Here is an 18,818-nt window from a genome sequence, read left to right on the forward strand (position 1 = left end):
GGAAACCAACCTTTCTTGGAAAAACACAAAGATTTGGGTCAAAGCATACAAGGAACGAGGCAGGAAGCAAGGAACAGATGGAGAGAAGGAAGAGAGATCCAATGACTTATAAGCTCTTCCTAATTTAAAAATGAGCTTGAAAATTCTATCATTTATCTATCTATCTATCTATCTATCTATCTATCTATCTATCTATCTATCATCTATCATATATCTATCTATCTATCTGTCTATCTGTCTGTATATATATCTATATTCATATACACATACATAAGTTTATACATATGTGCACACATACATATAAACTTATTGTATGTGTATATACTAGCTATTTGAAGTTTGTTTTCTATGTAACTGTATCAATCTTGAATCATAGAAACTCTTCATTAAAAACATTGTAATTCTGAGTTTCAAAAATATTTTTGTTTGTTTCTTGGCTTCATTGTGCCTTATAACACTATGAAACTTAGCCAGTAGGGATGAAGCTTTCAGGCAAGACCCACATTATTCTAAATATTTATTAATACAGTATGTTCAGCAATAAGGTCTTATTAACATTGTCTGATTGTAATCAATGAATTGAACTATAATAAACATAAAGATATAGTTTATTGCCTATATTTATTTCATGTTAATTTAATGAGTTGTTTTTATTTAAACAATACCTTATTAAGAGTAGATACAATGTTTAGGAATTCTGGAGTTACGTTTGTATATTATGAAAAAAAAATTTTCCTTTTCTCTTTTGTTTCTTACAGTGCCTCATAAACTATCCTGGCTATCAAAAGGGTTTTGTGTGTTTACTCCTTTGTGATCTCTAAAGAGTTAATGACAAATGTCAACTTAATTTTTATATGAATAGTAACATGGGAGGTATTTTATTTAAACTGTTTTGACTAATTATTGGGATGTATATTGAAAAAATTTGTGCTACATAATATATGCATTATATAAAATGCAAATATTTACATGATGTTATTAAATTACCTTTATATCATGATTCATTTTGTTTACTATAATCATTTACTTTACTTTTTATTATTGTTATTTCTGAATAATCAAAACAGGACATTAATCTTAACAATTATTTCACATAAATAGTTGTGCATGATGCTTCATTATTAGATTATATAACTATTTTTCTTTAATTTGTGGTCTCCTAAATTTTCTCATATTTGCTTTATTCTGCAATGTTCCTAATTTGGGGTGGATGCTTAAGGTGGTGAAATTACCTCACTGATATCTGGCTTTTCTTATGTTCTAATCCATAGAATCGATCCTCCTGAGAGCAGAAACCAAGTACTTCCAGAAGTTTCATTTTTGAAAGAAAGGTCCTCTTAAATCTCATCATCTAGCTGGATACACAATGTTCCAATGACTTGGACAAGAGGCTATTGAATACATATGTTTGATTGCAGAACTGAGTCTTTAGGTGACTTCTTCAGCAAGGAGAGGCAGAGAATAGAAAATTGTAAAGAACCCTTTGAACTATCCTAATCACATCTGTAGTTTGAAATACGAATTTGAAAACTTACATTGAAAATGATGAAGCCTACATAGGTAGTTGCTATGGTTTCAATGACAGTGTATGATTGGATTTAGTAATAGGGAACTTTTCATTTAGTTTAACAATTATATTGAATATTCACTGTTGGAATATCCACCACTAATCAAGAAAAGGTATTTCTAGCCTGGAGGTGTTTGTAATGACCTTGTTGAGAAATGAATAACTTTAGTAGCAAAAGAGTCAAGACAAGTTTTGAAGGGACCTTCAGAAAAAGAGAATTCATTATAACTTTCATTTTCCAAGACATCATTTGCTAGGTACTGTAAAATTAAAAATTACTTTGGAAAATGAAGTTTGAAGGTAATGAGTTTGAATGTGTCTATAAGTGCTTTAAGAATATAGCATATGCTGAAGAGTCATGATAGGAAAATGTGACTAAATTTAGATGCTTATAAAATATTGTTTTAAGATATCAATTGAGTATACTAAACCTTGAATCATGAAATAAGTCAGACAGATCTTCTTATCTGTATGTTGTGTTTGTCTACTGTCTGTTAGGAGAAAAAAATATAAGCCATATGCATCGTGTGATGGTAAACCTTTAATTACAGCATTCTGGAGGGAGAGACAGGAAGAAGTGGGCAAGTTCAAAGCCAACCTGCTCTGCACAGCAAGTTCCAAGATAGTTAGGACTATAGAGAGAAACTCTGTTTCAAAAACAACCCTAAAAACATAGAGAGTGAGGGAGAAAATTAAGTTATAAAGATGAAAATATTTATTTATCTCATGTTTATAGAGGTTCCAGGCTAAGATTTGGAAGATGCATTGTTTGGGTCTGTGCTGGGGGTTCCTGATGTTTGTATTGGGTACATATATCAGAGAAAATAGTTCAACTCATATGACATGAAGGAAAACAGCTGTAGAAATACAATGGGATATTACAATCCCTCTTGAGACCATGCCCTCAATGTCCCAAGAAACCACAACTGTGCTCCACCTCTTAAAGTTCATAATACTTCCTACTCACATCATCCCTGGGACCAAGTCTTAATCATCTTAAGTGGATATATAACTTAATCACAGTACATGTAGAGTATGAAAAAGTATAGATCATTCAAATCAAAAAGTAAAGTGATGGTTATCTGTAGCAGGAATCTTAGATGGTCTTATTAATAAAATCAAACCTGAGGCCAAGTATTGGGGTGAACTGGATGATCAGAGAACCAGAACAAGCCACTGCTAACCTCACCTGGCCAACTTCTCAGCTGGTCTTGTTTCCTCAGACTGGAAGCCTCTGTGTCCTCATATCTGAATGGCTCTCACCTGAACTGTGCTGCTAGAAGCCTGAAAGCTTAACCAGCCAAATGCTGCTAGTTTCTGGTCCTCACGCCTTATATACCTTTCTGTTTTCTACTACCACTCCCTGGGATTAAAGGCGTGTGTCACTATGCCTGGCCATTTCAATGTGGCCTTGAACTCACAGAGATCCAGAGGGATTTCTACCTCTGGAGTGCTAGGAGTAAAGGTGTGAGTGCCACCATTTTCTAGCCTTTGTATCTAGTGGCTTTCTGTCTCTGACACCAGATAAGTTTATTAGGGTGCACAATATTTTGGGGAACACAATACCACCATAGTTATCATTGGGTATATTTAGGTATCTGGTATCAGGGAGATGTTAGTAAAAGAAAAGTCATTGTATTTAGATGAGAGGTCAAAAGAAATATTAGACAGCATAGAAAATAACAAATACTACACAGTGCAAATGTCAGCCCTGAAAACATACATACAAGTATGTTTTCATTATACATTATACATATACATTAATCATATGGATCAAGTTCTAATCATTTTTTTTCACTAATGTATTTACTTATTTATTTAAGATTTCATACATGTGTACAATGTATTTTGATCATATCTATTCCTACTCCCTCCCTCCAGTTCCTCATATTCCCCAACCAAATGCTCCTTCCTATCAACTTCATGTCCTCTTTTTTTTTTTTTTTTTTTGATAACCTACTGAGTCCAATAAATGCTGTCCAAATATGCATAGGTGAAGGATCATCCACTGGGGTGGCCAATCCACCAGTGGCCACGCCCTAAAGAAAAGTGACTCTCCTTCCCTCAGCAGATATCAAGTGACACTAGCTCTCAGTCAAGGGTGAAACCTTGGGAGCCCCTCCCTTCTTTTTTTCTTTTTTTTTCTTCTCCAAGCAGTTTATTCAGGAACCTTGAACAATCTTCTGACCCCGGGGAAAGCCATCTTCTTCTTCTCTCTCACCCTCACACTCACTCACACTCACTCACACTCACACTCAAACTCACTCTCTCTCTCTCTCTCACTCACTCACTCGAGCGCGCCCTCAAAAGCCAGCCCACGCCCTTTATAGCCACTGGGCAATCAACCCCATGGTGCCATGTGGACAATGCTGCTAGGGTCAGACATACGCAAGCAAGCCAGATTAGGTCCAGGTGTGCAGAAGCAAGCCAGATCCTAGCCTTAGCCAAATAAGGAGCATCTGCCATCGGGAAGGCAGAAGCCAGACACCGTGCCATCTTTGAGGCACAGCCGTGCACGGCTCTCTACAGCTCCCCCTTTATTGTTTTAAGCAGCAGGCAAGAGCAGAGGTCTAATCTCTGCCAAAAAACAACTTGGACATTGTACTGGTGTTAGTCCAGGTGTCATCCACCCAGAGAACACTTGACCCTTCCGATACCCATTTTTGCAGAGGTGGGAATTAGGGCATCAACCCACATGCAATTAGACTCGCTCTTCTTGGGTTTTGCAACACAGCTAGACCCAAGTGCAGTGCACTAGCCTCGCATCCTGCGCGATCAAGCTTTTAATGCGGCCAGCCAGGCCTGGGGAGACTCTCCAGCCTCTCTGGCTGTAAAGGTTTGGATAATCATGGCTGCATTGCACTGCTGAGAAACCCTTAAACGAACAATGCACCACAGGCACATCAGGGAGACAAGCACCAGTAGGTCTGCCAGGGCACCTAATCCCGGCCACTCCTTTCAGGATCAGGCACATCAGCTTCCGGGGTGTCATCACGTCTCTCCGTCTGAGGGGCCCGTCGCACCAATTGTTCAGGTACCCAGATAGGGTCTACCCGGTCCTGTGGGAAAACACAAACAGAACCTCCCGCCCATGTTAGCACGGGATGGGGCCATGCCAGCTACCCGTGAGGGTATCTTTCCACTTCACCATGCCCTTCATAGGGCTGTGTGGATTATGATGCCTATCTGCTAATGAACTTCCCGAGGCATCCAAATTAAGGGAATGGAAAAGAAACAATCCTTTATATCCACGGCAATAATATGCCAGGAGGCTGGCAGAGCCGATAGAAGCGGCAGCCTTGCTGCACTGGACCCATGACCTGCATCTGATTATTAATAGCCCTAAGGTCATGAAACAATTGCCACTTTTCAGATTTTTTTTTTCTAGAGTAGCTATGTCATTTTTTTTTTTTACATTTTTTTTTTTTTTTTATTTTGCAATACAATTCAGTTCTACATATCAGCCACGGATTCCCTTGTTCTCCCCCTTCCCGTCCCCCTCACCTTCCCCCCAGCCCCCCCCCCCCATTCCCATCTCCTCCAGGGCAAAGCCTTCCCCACAGACTGAGGTCAACCTGGTAGACTCAGTCCAGGTAGGTCTAGTCCCCTCCTCCCAGGCCGAGCCAAACAATCCTGCATAGGCCCCAGGTTTCAAACAGCCAACTCATGCAATGCACACAGGACCCGGTCCCACTGCCTGGATGCCTCCCAAACAGATCAAGCCAATCAACTGTCTCACCCATTCAGAGGGCCTAATCCAGTGGGGACCCGTCAGCCATTGGTTCATAGTTCATGTGTTTCCATTCATTTGGCTATTTGTCCCTGTGCTTTATCCAACCTTGGTCTCAACAATTCTCGCTCATATAAGCCCTCCTCATTCTCGCTAATTGGACTCCCAGAGATCCACCCAGGGCCTAGTCATGGATCTCTGCATCCAGATCCCTCAGTAGTTGGATGAGGTTTCTAGCACAACAATTAGGGTGTTTGGCCATCCCATTACCAGAGTAGGTCAGTTCGGGCTATCTCTCGACCATTGCCAGCAGTCTGTTGTGTGGGTATCTTTGTGGATTTCTGGGGACCTCTCTAGCACTTTGCTTCTTCCTATTCTCATGTGGTCTTCATTTACCATGGTCTCCTATTCCTTGTTCTCCCTCTCTGTTGTTGATCCAGCTGGGATCTCCTGCTCCCCCAAGCTCTCTTTCCCTCGACCCTCGCCTTTCACTACCCCCACTCATGTCCAGGCTGTTCATGTAGATCTCATTCCATTTCTCTGTCATTGGGTGATCCCTGTGTCTTTCTTGGGGTCCTGTTTTCCAGGTAGCCTCCCTGGTGATGTAAGTAGCAGACAAGTCATCCTTGTTCCATGTCTAGTATCCTGCTATGAGTGAGTACATACCATGTTTGTATTTCTGAGTCTGGGTTACCTCACTCAGGATGATTTTTTCTAGATCCATCCATTTGTCTGCAAACCTCATATACACAATGGAATACTACTCAGCAGAGAAAAACAATGACATCAAGTTCTAATCATATATTTAGAAACACATAAATACGTGCACACACATGCACTTATACATATGTAACAATAATTAAGGAGATAAAAAGCCATGAATTTGAAATTAAGCATCGCCAGGTGGTGGTGGCACACGCCTTTAATCCCAGCACTTGGGAGGCAGAGGCAGGCGGATCTCTATGAGTTCGAGGCCAGCCTGGTCTACCAAGTGAGTTCCAGGAAAGGCACAAAGCTACACAGAGAAACCTGTCTCAAAAAAAACAAACAAAAAAAAAGAAAAAGAAAGGAATGTGACTATTTATAAGAATATGAGATCTTTTTAATTATACCATGATAAACTTTACTAAATTAGATATTCATATCTCTTAAAATATATCAGTAACATTGACACTTATGGGGACTGCTACAGCATGAGTGAGAAAGTCAGTATAATGGATGTGGAAATTATCAACAGGAAATATTTTTTAAAAAATTGAAGAAAAAAATGTTGGGGATTTAAAGTTCATGGAATATAATAAGAAGATTGTTTTTAAAATATTTTAAAAGGAGTTACTAAGAAACTAGAAAAAAGAGTGGAAAGACTATCAGAGATGTGAGAGAAAACTAAGAATTTACTTGCTTTAGATACCTGAAGATGTGTATGTAGGGAGAGGTTAAATAATTAAAATGTAAAAGCTGTAAGAGTTAACAAGTCACTAAAGAAAATACATAAAAATAATACCTACTACAAATAGGTACAAAAAAAACAATACTGAAATACAAGAAAATCAACCAACACAATTCCAAATACAACAAACCTTCTCTACAATAACCCTAAATGAATGTGCTTTAACTTTCTAGTTTAAAAATTCAGTTAAGGAACACAGTTTAAAAGACAAAACTAAGAGATCATAACAGAAAACCACAACCAGTCACAGTACAAAGTTGTGGAGCCCAGTCACATCAGATACATCTACAATATAATTTCTGCACCTGGGGCTCAGGGAACATTGTGAGGGGGACAGAAAGATTCTAAGAATGGGAGGACCAGGGAGTTTGCTCCAAGATTGTGCCTTCTTAGTAATGTCAGAAGGTACACCTATAAATTCTTATGGAGATGGTTGTTTAAACTTGAACTGAATAAGGACAATACCAATACACATGCTAATTCAGAGATGGGAAAGTCCACAAAGCCTGAACCCTAGACAAGAACTACAGGCAACTAAGGAATGCTCAGAGTGGAAGAAACAGTCTTCTCTGGAAAGGGTACAAAAATTGGTTACCCAATATTGAATGGACAACCATAAAAACATATAATCAGGTAAAATTACAAGACTGAGCAAGTTGTATTTACATATTTAGAAATATGTATGTACATATATATGAGTGTATGAGTGTAACAAATTTTTATAAGGCCATGAGTTTGAAAAAAAGCAAAGAAAGGTATATGGAAGAGTTTGAAGTGAAGAAAGGGTCAGAGAAATGATGAGGTTATACTATAATCTCCCCCAAATTTAAAAACATTAAAAAGCACTAAGGGGCTAGAGAGATAGCTCAAGGGTTAAAAGTGTGTACTGGTCCAGCATGAATATTGGGCGGCTTACAACCACCTGTAACTCTATCTTTAGAAAGCTTCATTCATGTGCACACACCTACATAGAGACCCATACATATTACTAAAAGTAAAACAAAGTAAGATTGGTGGTTTAGATTAATGTAGAAATCCTTCCATTTCTTTAAGGGTTTCCATCCTATAGTAGAATTTTATTAAGTATTCTCATATTGTATTCTGAATTTCCTTGGTGTCTGCTGTAATATTTCCCTGTACAATTCCAACTTTGTTAATTTGTGTTAGCTCTTTCTTATGGCTAGTTGGGCCAAGAGTCTGTCAATCACATTTATCTTCTCATAGAATCAGTTATTAGATCTAATATTTCTTTGCAATGTTTTCTTTGTTTCTATTTCAATGATTTCTTCCCTGCTTTTTTCTTAGTTCTCTCCCTCTGTTGTCTTTACATTTGCTTTTTTCTTGTTTCCCCAACTGTTATAGTTGCCTCATATTACTTTTTCTGACTTTTTAATAGAGGAATTAGAGACATAAATTTCCCATGAAGGACTGCTATCAATGCATCTCAAAAGTTTTGTTGTGTTGTGTTTTCATTTTCACTTAGTTCCAGAAAGTTATTTTTTTTCTTTCTTTATTTCTTAAATTGTTTAATCCCCATGAGTTTGTGTATTTGCTAAAGATTGTTTTGCTGTCTATTTTAAGTTTCCTAGTATTATAAAATAGGCTGGTTTACAGTGAGTGATTTCAATCTTTTTGAATTCGGATTGTTTTTACACAAGGGTTATTGTGATATTTTATTTTTACTGAAATGTGATTTTATTTGTATGTTAATAAATAAAGTTGCCTGGGAGTCAGAGCTAATAGCAAGCTGTAGCAGAAGGTGGGCAATGGTGGTGCATGCTTTTAATCCCAGCTATTGGGAGGCAGAGCTAGGCGGATCTCTGTGTGTTCAAGGGTACAGCCAGCATGGAGACACATGCCTTTAATCTCAATACCAACCATAGAAGACCTGGAGGTCTGTACAGACAGGCAGTGATGAGGCAGTAATGTGGTTGAGTTTACAACCAATGAGAAGACAGAACAGAAAGTCTATATAAAGATAAATACACAGGAAGTAGGTCTCTTGGCTGAAGAGGATAGCTGTAGCAGTGAAGGGTAAGGCTCTTAGCTCTGACCTCTTGGGCTTTCATCTTTGCATTGGCTATGTGTTTCTTATTTAATAAGATGGTTACTTCTACACCAGTGTGTATTCTCTTTTAGAGATGCTTCAATGGGCTATTGATAGAATGTGTATTATTGGTATTTAAATGGGGTATTATTCTATAGATAACTGTTAAGTCAATTTGATGTGTGATGTTGCAGACCAATTCTGGTATTTCTGTTTGTTTGTTTGTTTTTGTTTTGGTACAGATAACCTCTCTACTGGAGAAAGTGGTATATTGAAATCATCTACTATTAATTGATTTATGCTAATCTGTGTCATTTAATCCAGTAGTACTTTTCTTACAATATAAAGTACAAGAGAATTTGGTGAATATATGCTTGGGATAGTAGTGTCTTCTTCTTCTTCTTTTTTTTTTAACATATGAAAAAATCTTTTTTTAAACCTTTCTTTCTTTTTGTTATTAAGAGATTTTTCTATTCATTTTGCATATCAACCACAGATTCCCCTGTCCTCCTTCTTCACATCCCCAAGCCTTCCCACCAAATCACCCCCCATTCCCACCTCTTAACAAAATACTTGCAAACAGAATTCAGGAATACATGAAGAAGATTGTGTATTGTGACCAAGTGGATTTCATCCCAGGAAGGCGAGGTTGGTTCAAAATATGTAAGTCAAAATCATAATACACCATATAAACCAACTGAAGGACAGAAATCACATAGTTACTTCAGTTGATGCTGTAAAGGCACTTGACAAGTTCAGTATGCTTCAATGATAAAAGTTCTGGAAACTTTAGGAATATATAGAACATACCTCAAAATAATACGGGCTACATACAATAATTACATGAAAAAAACTGAGAGGAATACTTCTAAAATCAAGAATGATACAAGAATGCACATAGTGTTCTCAATAGTAGTGTCTTCTTAGTTAACTGTTTCCTTTATGAATGGGACACTTAATCTTGATCTCTTCTGATTAGTTTTAGTTTGTAGTCTATTTTCAGATATTAGCAACACCTGTTTGCTTCCTTGTCTCAAATGATTGTAGTGTCTTGTTCATAATTTTACTCTAAAGCAGTACTGATCTTTAAAGCTAAGATGTTATTTTCTGTAGACAGCAGACAAATAAATGAATTTTGTTTCTAGATCCCTGCAGTCAATTATTCTGTGCTTTTGACTGGATAATTAAGACCATTGATATTTAAAGTTATTATTGAAATGTGTGTATTAATGGCTGTCATTGTGTTGCTGAATTTTGATAGTGTTGTTTCTGTTCTGGGTGGTACTTTGAATCTAAATAATTATGGCCTTTTTCTTTCTTTCCACAGTTCTTTGGCTATGCACATTGCTTTCTTCAAGTAGGAATATTGTTTCCTGTATTTTCATTAGATTTTGTTTGCTGTGTATACATTATTTGCTGTTTATAATATGGAAAGCTTTTTTAATATCTTTCTTCTATTGAAAACTTCTTTTCTCACATAATATATTCTGATTTTGGTTTCTGCCCCCACCCAGTCCTCCAAGTTCCTTTCCACTTCCCCTTTCATCAGGATCTACTACCTTTCTGTCTCTTATTAGGAAACAAACAGGTCTTATGTGATTACTATATATAGTAAACTAACATGTTATAATTGAACAGAACAAACAAATGGAAGAGGAAAAGCCTAAGAGAAGGCACAAGAAACACAGACTCACTTGTTCACACTCTCAAGGATCTCCCACGAATCCACAAGGATGATTCCAGCTAAGACTCTTAGCAATAGTGGATAAATAGCCTGAAGTGGCCTTCTCCTATGATCATCTTAGTTACTACCCCAATTATCATCAGAGAGCTTTCATCCAGTAACTGATTGAAACAGATGTAGAGACCTACAGCCAAACATTATGCCAAGCTTGGGGAATCCTGCTGAAGAGATTTGACTGTCACTTAGGAACATATTCTTCATACTGGATTGTCTTGACCATCCTAAATACAAGAGGATTGCTTAGTCTTATGGAAACTTGATATGCCATGCTTTGTTGATATCCATGGGAGGCCTGCAGAAACAGAGGAGGAGGAGGAGTGGATTGAAGGAGGAAGAAGGGAGGTAGATGGAAGAAATAGGAGAAGAGGAAGGAAGGGGTAATTGTGGTTGGGATTTAAAATCAATTACTTAATTAAATAAATAAAGAAGATATTAAACTGGAAGCTACAATATCTTTCTCCTTAAATTATGATGGTAAATTTTGTTGCATATATTAGTCTAGCCTGGCCATCATGGTCTTTCAGAACTTGGAATGCATTGCTCCAGGCTCATCTGTCCTTCAAAATTTCTAATGTTAAATTAGTTATTATTGTTATGGGATTTCCTTAAAGCATTTTCCTTAATTCTTCTAGTACTAATAAAAACTAGGGATTCAGAAATTGAAATAAAACCCTGATAAATCCAATGAACAGCAGATTTATCTCTCCATGTTTTTCTGACCTAAAAGCCCACAAAAATCTCCCTCAGCCAACCTTTCTCTCTTTCTGTCTCTTCTATTGGACTGCCTCAGTCCTCCAATATCTTTATGTCTAATCCTCATTAGCCAATCACTGAAACTGTCCTCTGATTAAAGGTGGCTTTATTGGTACAGCAAAGTGTCAGTTCAAACAATTCCTCTGCAATATTGCCCCTTTTTTGTCTAAATAAAAAGCAAAGATATTGCCCCTTTTTTGTCTAAATAAAAAGCAAAGATTTTAACTCTAATATAGTAAAACTATATGTAATAAGAACAATTATCAAGTAAAAAATACATTCATAATGTCTATTCCATTATTATTTAGCAAATTCAAAGAAAATCTCCAATATCTATCCTATCTTGGTATGTATAAAGTTTTGTAACTAATTTATTGTCTATCATATCTAAGCAAAACTGTAACAATCTAATCTTAACCCCATCAGAGACCCAAAATTTTACAGCTTTAGAAAGAAATGTGCATAGAAAATGAAGATATGAAAAAAAAACTTCATATCCTTATTCATTTAGGAAAACGCAAATTGAAAGGGCTTTGAGATTATATTTTACCCCATCAGTTAATTATCAACAAGAAGACAATAGGAAATGCTGCTGAGTATATTGGGAGATGGGAACCCTATTCAGTGGTGATGAGATGATAAATGTTATAGTTGCTATGGAAATTAGTTTAAAGATTCCTCAAAAAAACTAAAAACAGTACCACCACTCAGCTATAGTATTCCCAGATATTTAGCCAGTGAACTCAATGCCCCTGTGCAAAGATACCCGAACATCTATGTACATTGCTTTACTGTCCACAATATGTAGGAAACAGAATCAGAACAGATGCCCACCAACTGCTGACTAGATGATGAATATCATACACAGCACAGAAGGAAAATGTGACTTCTAGGAAAAAGAATTTAGAATGAAACTACATATGCATATAACAGTGATAAGATAAAACCTACCCAGAATGACAAAGCCACATTAGCTCTCTCATATGTACATCCTAAATTCAAAGTTTTAGATGTCTGTGTTTAATTTGGAATGAGTGTATGTAGTGGCCAAGAAATAAGAAAAAATAGTCTCTGAGAGGCTATGAGAGAAAAATAGGTTTCAAGGAGTGTGGGGATAACAAAACTTTTGTGATGTGAAAATATAAGGGGTATTATATGTGGAAAAGATTAAATGGGGATGAAGAATGACAGGAGTGGAGGAGAAGATGAATCAAAACTAAGTACACATAAAAAAATCCACATGGAAACACTCAACTATATAAAATGAAAAAGAAATATATGCACATATATTTTACAGAAGTTGATCAAAGATACCCTCTATTGGTGGGTAAGCTGTTCAAAGAACTAATAGGTTTTCAAATTAAAATCTCAGTTCCAGGCACAGGATACTTCTACTTGCTGTTGCCCAGGGGGCCCTGTAGCAGGCTCTCTTTTGGGCTGCCAAGCAGCTCTCAAGTAAAGACAAGAAAACTTAATATTAGTTAGGAATACTAGGCCTTAGCTTAGCTTATAAGGCCACTAGCTCTTATAACTTAATTTAACCTGTTTCTCTTCATCTATGTTTTGCCTCCAGGCTTTTTACCTTTTTTTCATTCTGTATGTCCTACTCCATGTCTGCCTGGCTATTGGCTGCCTTGTTGCCTGGCTGCTTGGCCATGGGTGTCTTCCTCTCCTTCTCCCTCATTCTCTGTCTCTTCTCTTGTTTTCTCCTCCTACTTATTATCTCTGCCCACCAACCCCACATATCCCTTTACTACCTAGCTATTAGCTATTGAGCCTTTTATTAGACCAATAAGGTGCCTTAGGCAAGCAAAGTGAAACAAATGCAACACACCTGTATATAGTTAAACAAATGCCACATAAACAATTGTAAAACATTTTTGTATCAGTAAACAAATGCAGCATAAACAAATACAACACACCTTCACATAGTTAAAGTACATATCTTAACATAACTAAACAAATATTTCTCAGCGGAGCCCTCAGAGTCTCTCGAAACAATACAGACTTTGTCATTGCTGTTGGCTGTATGACTAGATGACAAGACCTTGTTGCTGATGATAACACATACTTTGAATAGGCACAGGGAAATCCACTTGGAATTGTACAGGAGCTGCCTTCCTCTGCTAGAAGTTGCTATGCAAGTTGTTTGGAAAGAAGTTTCATAAATACCAACTTGCCAGGCAAGATGTGCCTATCAAGATGTGGAAACAAAGCATGAAGGTTTAGAGGATAACATGGTTTATTATTCAACCTAAGGCTAACTCTATGACATTCAGCCTGGTGCTATAAATGCAGTCCAAAGCCTATGCCTGAGAAGTCAACAGTCAGTTCAATTCAATTCGATATGAAATCTACTACTGAAGCTTTAACAAAAGGACATGTAACCAAACTGCCCTCTAAGTAGTTATCTTTCTACTCATAGGTAGTGCTGAACTCAGCCTTGGTAAGAGAAAATTGACCACCTTCATAAAACTTGAACCAAAAAAAGACAAGAAATTTAGAGGATGACCAGTTTGAAAGTAGTAGGGCATTGAAAGAAGTGGAACAATTTAGAACATTGGAAGTTGGTTTTGAACACAATATATTGTATATACATGCATGGAATTTTAAAATTAAAAAAAGGCAAAAGAAAAGTAATACTGATGATGATATAGGGTTTGATAAGTATTTATGCACTGTAATCTAGAACAATCACTATGGTAAACCAGTACTAAGCAACCCCCCCAAAAAAAATTCTATAATATAACCAATCATTTCTAATTACACCACTCTTGTGTATATACCATAAAGACACTGTACAGCATAGCACAGAAGTATTTTAGCAGTCATGATTACCATAGTCCCATTTCCATTATCTAAACTTCTGGGCCCAGCCTAGAAGACTGTCAGTAGATGTGAGACACATACACTGCAGTTTCATTCAGCCATAAGTAATGAAATTATGTTATTTTCCAGGAAGTTGATGGAACTATAAATCATCATGTTCAGTAATACAGCCAGTCTCATATGACAAAGGACAAATATTGTTTTCTTTTTTCTCTCATTTGTGAATGTGTCTGTATGTATGGAATCAGGATGAAGGGTACATGCTAAGTCTGTGAAAGAAAGATTCTAAACCAAGGCTAAGAGAAGATAATTGTAGAAGGAAAACAGAAATGTGGCAGCATGTTCTTTCTCATATTCAGAGGATAGATATTCATAGCTAAGTGGGAATGCTATCATATGTGACTGATATATTTATTATATATAATGATATGCTTTTTTTTTTTTTTTTTTTTTTTTTTTTTTGTTCTGATCAAGCTGCAAATTTTATTCTCCTCAGCAGGGCTTATATAGCATGGGAGGGGGAGGGGAGGTGGGAAGGGGTGCACGACGTGCCGTATGTGCAGGTGAAGGGGGACGTGCAGGTGAGGGGCTACGTGCAAGTCGTGCAAGTCGTGAGGCTGCTAGGTGGTAAGGTCACTGGTCAGGGCCCATTGTTCTGTTGCTATGCTACCTGACCTGCTTGACCTGTTCTTTATCTACCGATGGATCTCTATTTGTGAAGGCAACAGGATGCAGTGAAGCAGAGTGAGATTGTGTTACTGAGGAATTTCAAAAGCTGCACCCATAAACATTCTCCAGTATAACTGCTAAAACATGAGCTGAACAATCACAACAGCAATAGACATATTAATGTGCACTGAGGGAAGCTCAAAAACCTCAGGCTAATACCAATAACTACAGGCAACTAAGAAATCCTGGGAGTGAGAAAGAGGCTTCCTCAGGGGAGAGTACACCATTTGGTCATCCAATATTGAAAGGTCATCTCTGGAGAGATACACACAAACAATATTATACATATATGTATGCATATATGTAACAAAAATTAATTATAAAATGGGCTATGAATTGAAAAAATAAAGATTATGTCAGATTTTGGAGGAAAAACAAGGAAGAATGAAGTAACAATATTATAATCTAAAAATGGAAGAAATTATATACATACACATATATACATATATGCACGTAACACATATGTATATTATACATATATGTATTTAGAAAGAGAGAGGGAGGTTAAGAGCATGTTCTACTCTTAAAGAACACCCAGCTTTGAGCACTCACATAGCAGCTCACATCTACCTGTGACTCCAAATCTTGAGAAATTGGTGCCTATAGTCTCTGCAGACACCTGTACTCATGTGTACATGCCCCCCACGCGCACACACACACACACACACACCACACACACACACACACACACACACTTCAAAATGAAAATAAATCATATAAGAAAGGATGTTGTTATTGCCATATCCTCTCAGGTCACTCATCTGAACTCTGTGCCCAATAAATACAGAAATTAGAGAAATTAATCAGTTCATAAAATCTTGTAATACACTCTGAGAGCCCTGATTGCAACTGATTCCAGACCTGGAGATGAGGAGATAGCTCTGTAGATAAATGTGCTTGCAGTGCAAGTGTGAGGATCTGAGTTTGAATCCCAGTGGTCTCATGGTGAGATGGTAGGCAGACATGAGGATTCTTTACAGGCCAGGTAATCAGATGTATACAGCAGGGAACAGCAAGAAGAGATCCTGTTCTGAAGATATAAGGTGAATACCAACAACAAAGGTTGTCCTATACCCCGCTCATGCAAACATGTACGCACACAAACACACATTCACATACAGTATACACACAGAATGGAATAAAATACGTTGTCATTGAAGATTCATTTGAAATCCATTTTCTTCTTCAAATCCCACCATCAAATTTTCAAATAATCATCTGTGTAAGTTGCAATTCATCAAAATATTAATACATAAACTAGTGTGCAAATCCTGAGATTTTCATTCAATAGGAACAAAACTGGTTAAACATTAATGGGGATGAATTTGATTTGCTTCATCCATCAGCCAAATTGAAGTAGGTTCTAATCCTCATAGGTTAGATACACCAATAAAGTTTGACTTCTTTAACAGTTAAAACTCGAATTAAGAACAATTTACTTTTTGATATATTTTCTAATATTTAAAGAGCCTGTATATGAAAATAGGTTCAAAGTGCTATTTTAATAAATCCTTTTCCCCTAATTATAGTGGTTTTTAATCTATTCTTTGACAATGTAATACATATATTCATGTATATGTATATATCATGTCTTAATCATATCCATCTCCTCCTGCCCCTCCGGTTCTTCCCCCATAGCTCTCTCCAGTGGATGTATCCCCTTCACATCTCCCTCACAACTTCATGCTGTGATTTTAATTCTTCATTTCTGACATGAGAAAATTTTTGATGACATGCTTGGTGCTATGTGTGAAGGGAAAGAAGTCACCTGGTCAGATATTTGCTATTCTATTATTTTACATTAACTTTATCCAGTACAGTTGATATAAATACCCTCATTTAACTGGAAACACATCAACCCCTTCACAGAGCCCGACTTTCTACTTGCATTACATAGTTTCATCATTTTGGAAAATAATACTTCAAGATTAAGGTGTGGGTACTTTAGGCATTAGTGGTTTGGATCTCTTGGCATTTAACTGTTGAAGTTTAAAGCATTCAAGACTTTGTTGTTTGGCTATGTGTTGCAGGATATTTGATCACATTGTGTGAAGATGCGCTGCTGTTTTAACTTGCTTGTCACAGGCACCTGATTGGTTTAATAAAGAGCTGAATGGCCAATAGCTAGACAGGAGAGAATAGACAGGACTTCCAAACAGACAGAGGAACTCAGAGTTAGAATGTAGGCATGCAGAAGATGCCAGTGAGACATTGAGAAAATTGAACATACAGATTGGTGGAGAGGTAAAAAGCCACATTGCAGAACTTAGATTAATAGAAGCAGGTTAATTTAAGTTATAAGAGCTAGTTGTGAACTAGCCTGAGCTAAAGGCCAAAATTTTATAATTAATAAGTCTCCATGTCGTTATTTGGGAGCCAGTGATCCAAAGGAAGTCCAACAAGAAAGATTCATTGTAGCTATATGATTCATTTTTCTTCTGGGTAACTTTATCGCAACCATTCTCAAATGTTTTCAGATATAAAAAGACTATGTAGTTTATAATGAACTAGTAACATACATACGTTTATCAATACTAAAAGAGGTTGCTTGAAAGAGAGAATTTGACTTCCACCAGTATGCCTGCTGTCAATTATGGTACTGCTTTTAATAAATAGGGGAGAGGAGGAAAGGAGGAAGAGAAAGAGATCAATTTAGCTAGGAATTTTTATGAACTAAAGACTATATGTGGACATATTGGGTGTTTTCTGTAAATAACGTATTGAAATATTATTTTCAATATTATGTGGAAAGTTTACTTTCACTCTACACAACACACTACCAATTATTTCTATGCTACATTATCAAAGTGTTCACACTTAGTTTATGCATATTCCTAAGTACGAAAGGACAGATTCAGTCGGGTAATGATAGAACAGGATGAAGTATTAGAATGTAGCACTGAGGATTGGCAGAGCTGATACAGGACGGGTCCTCTAAGTATTATATTTAATTTGACAAATAGAAAGCATTGATGGGAGTAAACAGACTGTTTGTTAGGAATACACCATTTCACACATGGAATTTTGGTAACTGAGGTTGGTTCTGATCCTACTAGCAAAGCACTCATGACCAGTTGAATATATACATTTAGGATACTGCTGCTGGAAATGAATTCAGTGAAGTTACAGAAAATGACCAAAGGGCAGGCAATAGATAGTTGGGGGAGCAAAGGAAAGTAAAGCTTTATAGAAATGTTCAGCTCATTGTAGGGATTATGAAACAATTCAGCCGACATTCATGTTACAAAGGCAAACATTGTCAGAGCATCTCTCTAATTGGTATACTGGAGGACACAGACCCAATATGAGTGCTGTTGCCTTGTTTTATTTTATCCTCCTCTGTTGTATTTGGTTATTGTCTCTTGGAGGCCTGCTCTTTTCTGAAGGGAAACAGAGGAGGAGTATATGTAGAGAGGTAGGGAGGTTGAGAGTGTTGGAAGAAGTGGAGGGAGGGGAAACTGTGATTGGAATGAACTGAATAAGAGAAGAATCTATTTTTATTTCTTTCTTTTTTTTTTTTTTTTTTGGTTTTTCGAGACAGGGTTTCTCTGTGTAGCTTTGCGCCTTTTCCTGGAACTCACTTGGTAGCCCAGGATGGCCTTGAACTCACAGAGATCCGCCTGGCTCTGCCTCCGGAGTACTGGGATTAAAGGCGTGTGGCCACCACCACCTGGCCAGTTTTTAATAAAAATAAATTAATTAAAAACATGAGAGTCCAGGAAGATAACCAAGTTTGGAGAGTATTATTACCATAACACAGTAGTTATTGATGTGGGTAAGGAAGGGCAGATGATATTAATTAGGGTTTTTACTTTCACCACGGCCATATGTTGTTCACTCATCATTGGTTTCATAGAATATAGCAACAAAAATAAAGAGTTAGTGTGAATAACTGTATCAAGTCTAAAACTTTCATTAATATTTGCAACACGAATTTCTAAGCAGTCTTGTTAAATAAAAACTGAGGGG

This window comes from Peromyscus californicus, unplaced genomic scaffold (genome assembly GCF_007827085.1).
Source record: "Peromyscus californicus insignis strain IS unplaced genomic scaffold, ASM782708v3 Scaffold_6__1_contigs__length_162567912, whole genome shotgun sequence".
In the NCBI taxonomy this organism is placed as follows: Eukaryota; Metazoa; Chordata; class Mammalia; order Rodentia; family Cricetidae; genus Peromyscus; species Peromyscus californicus.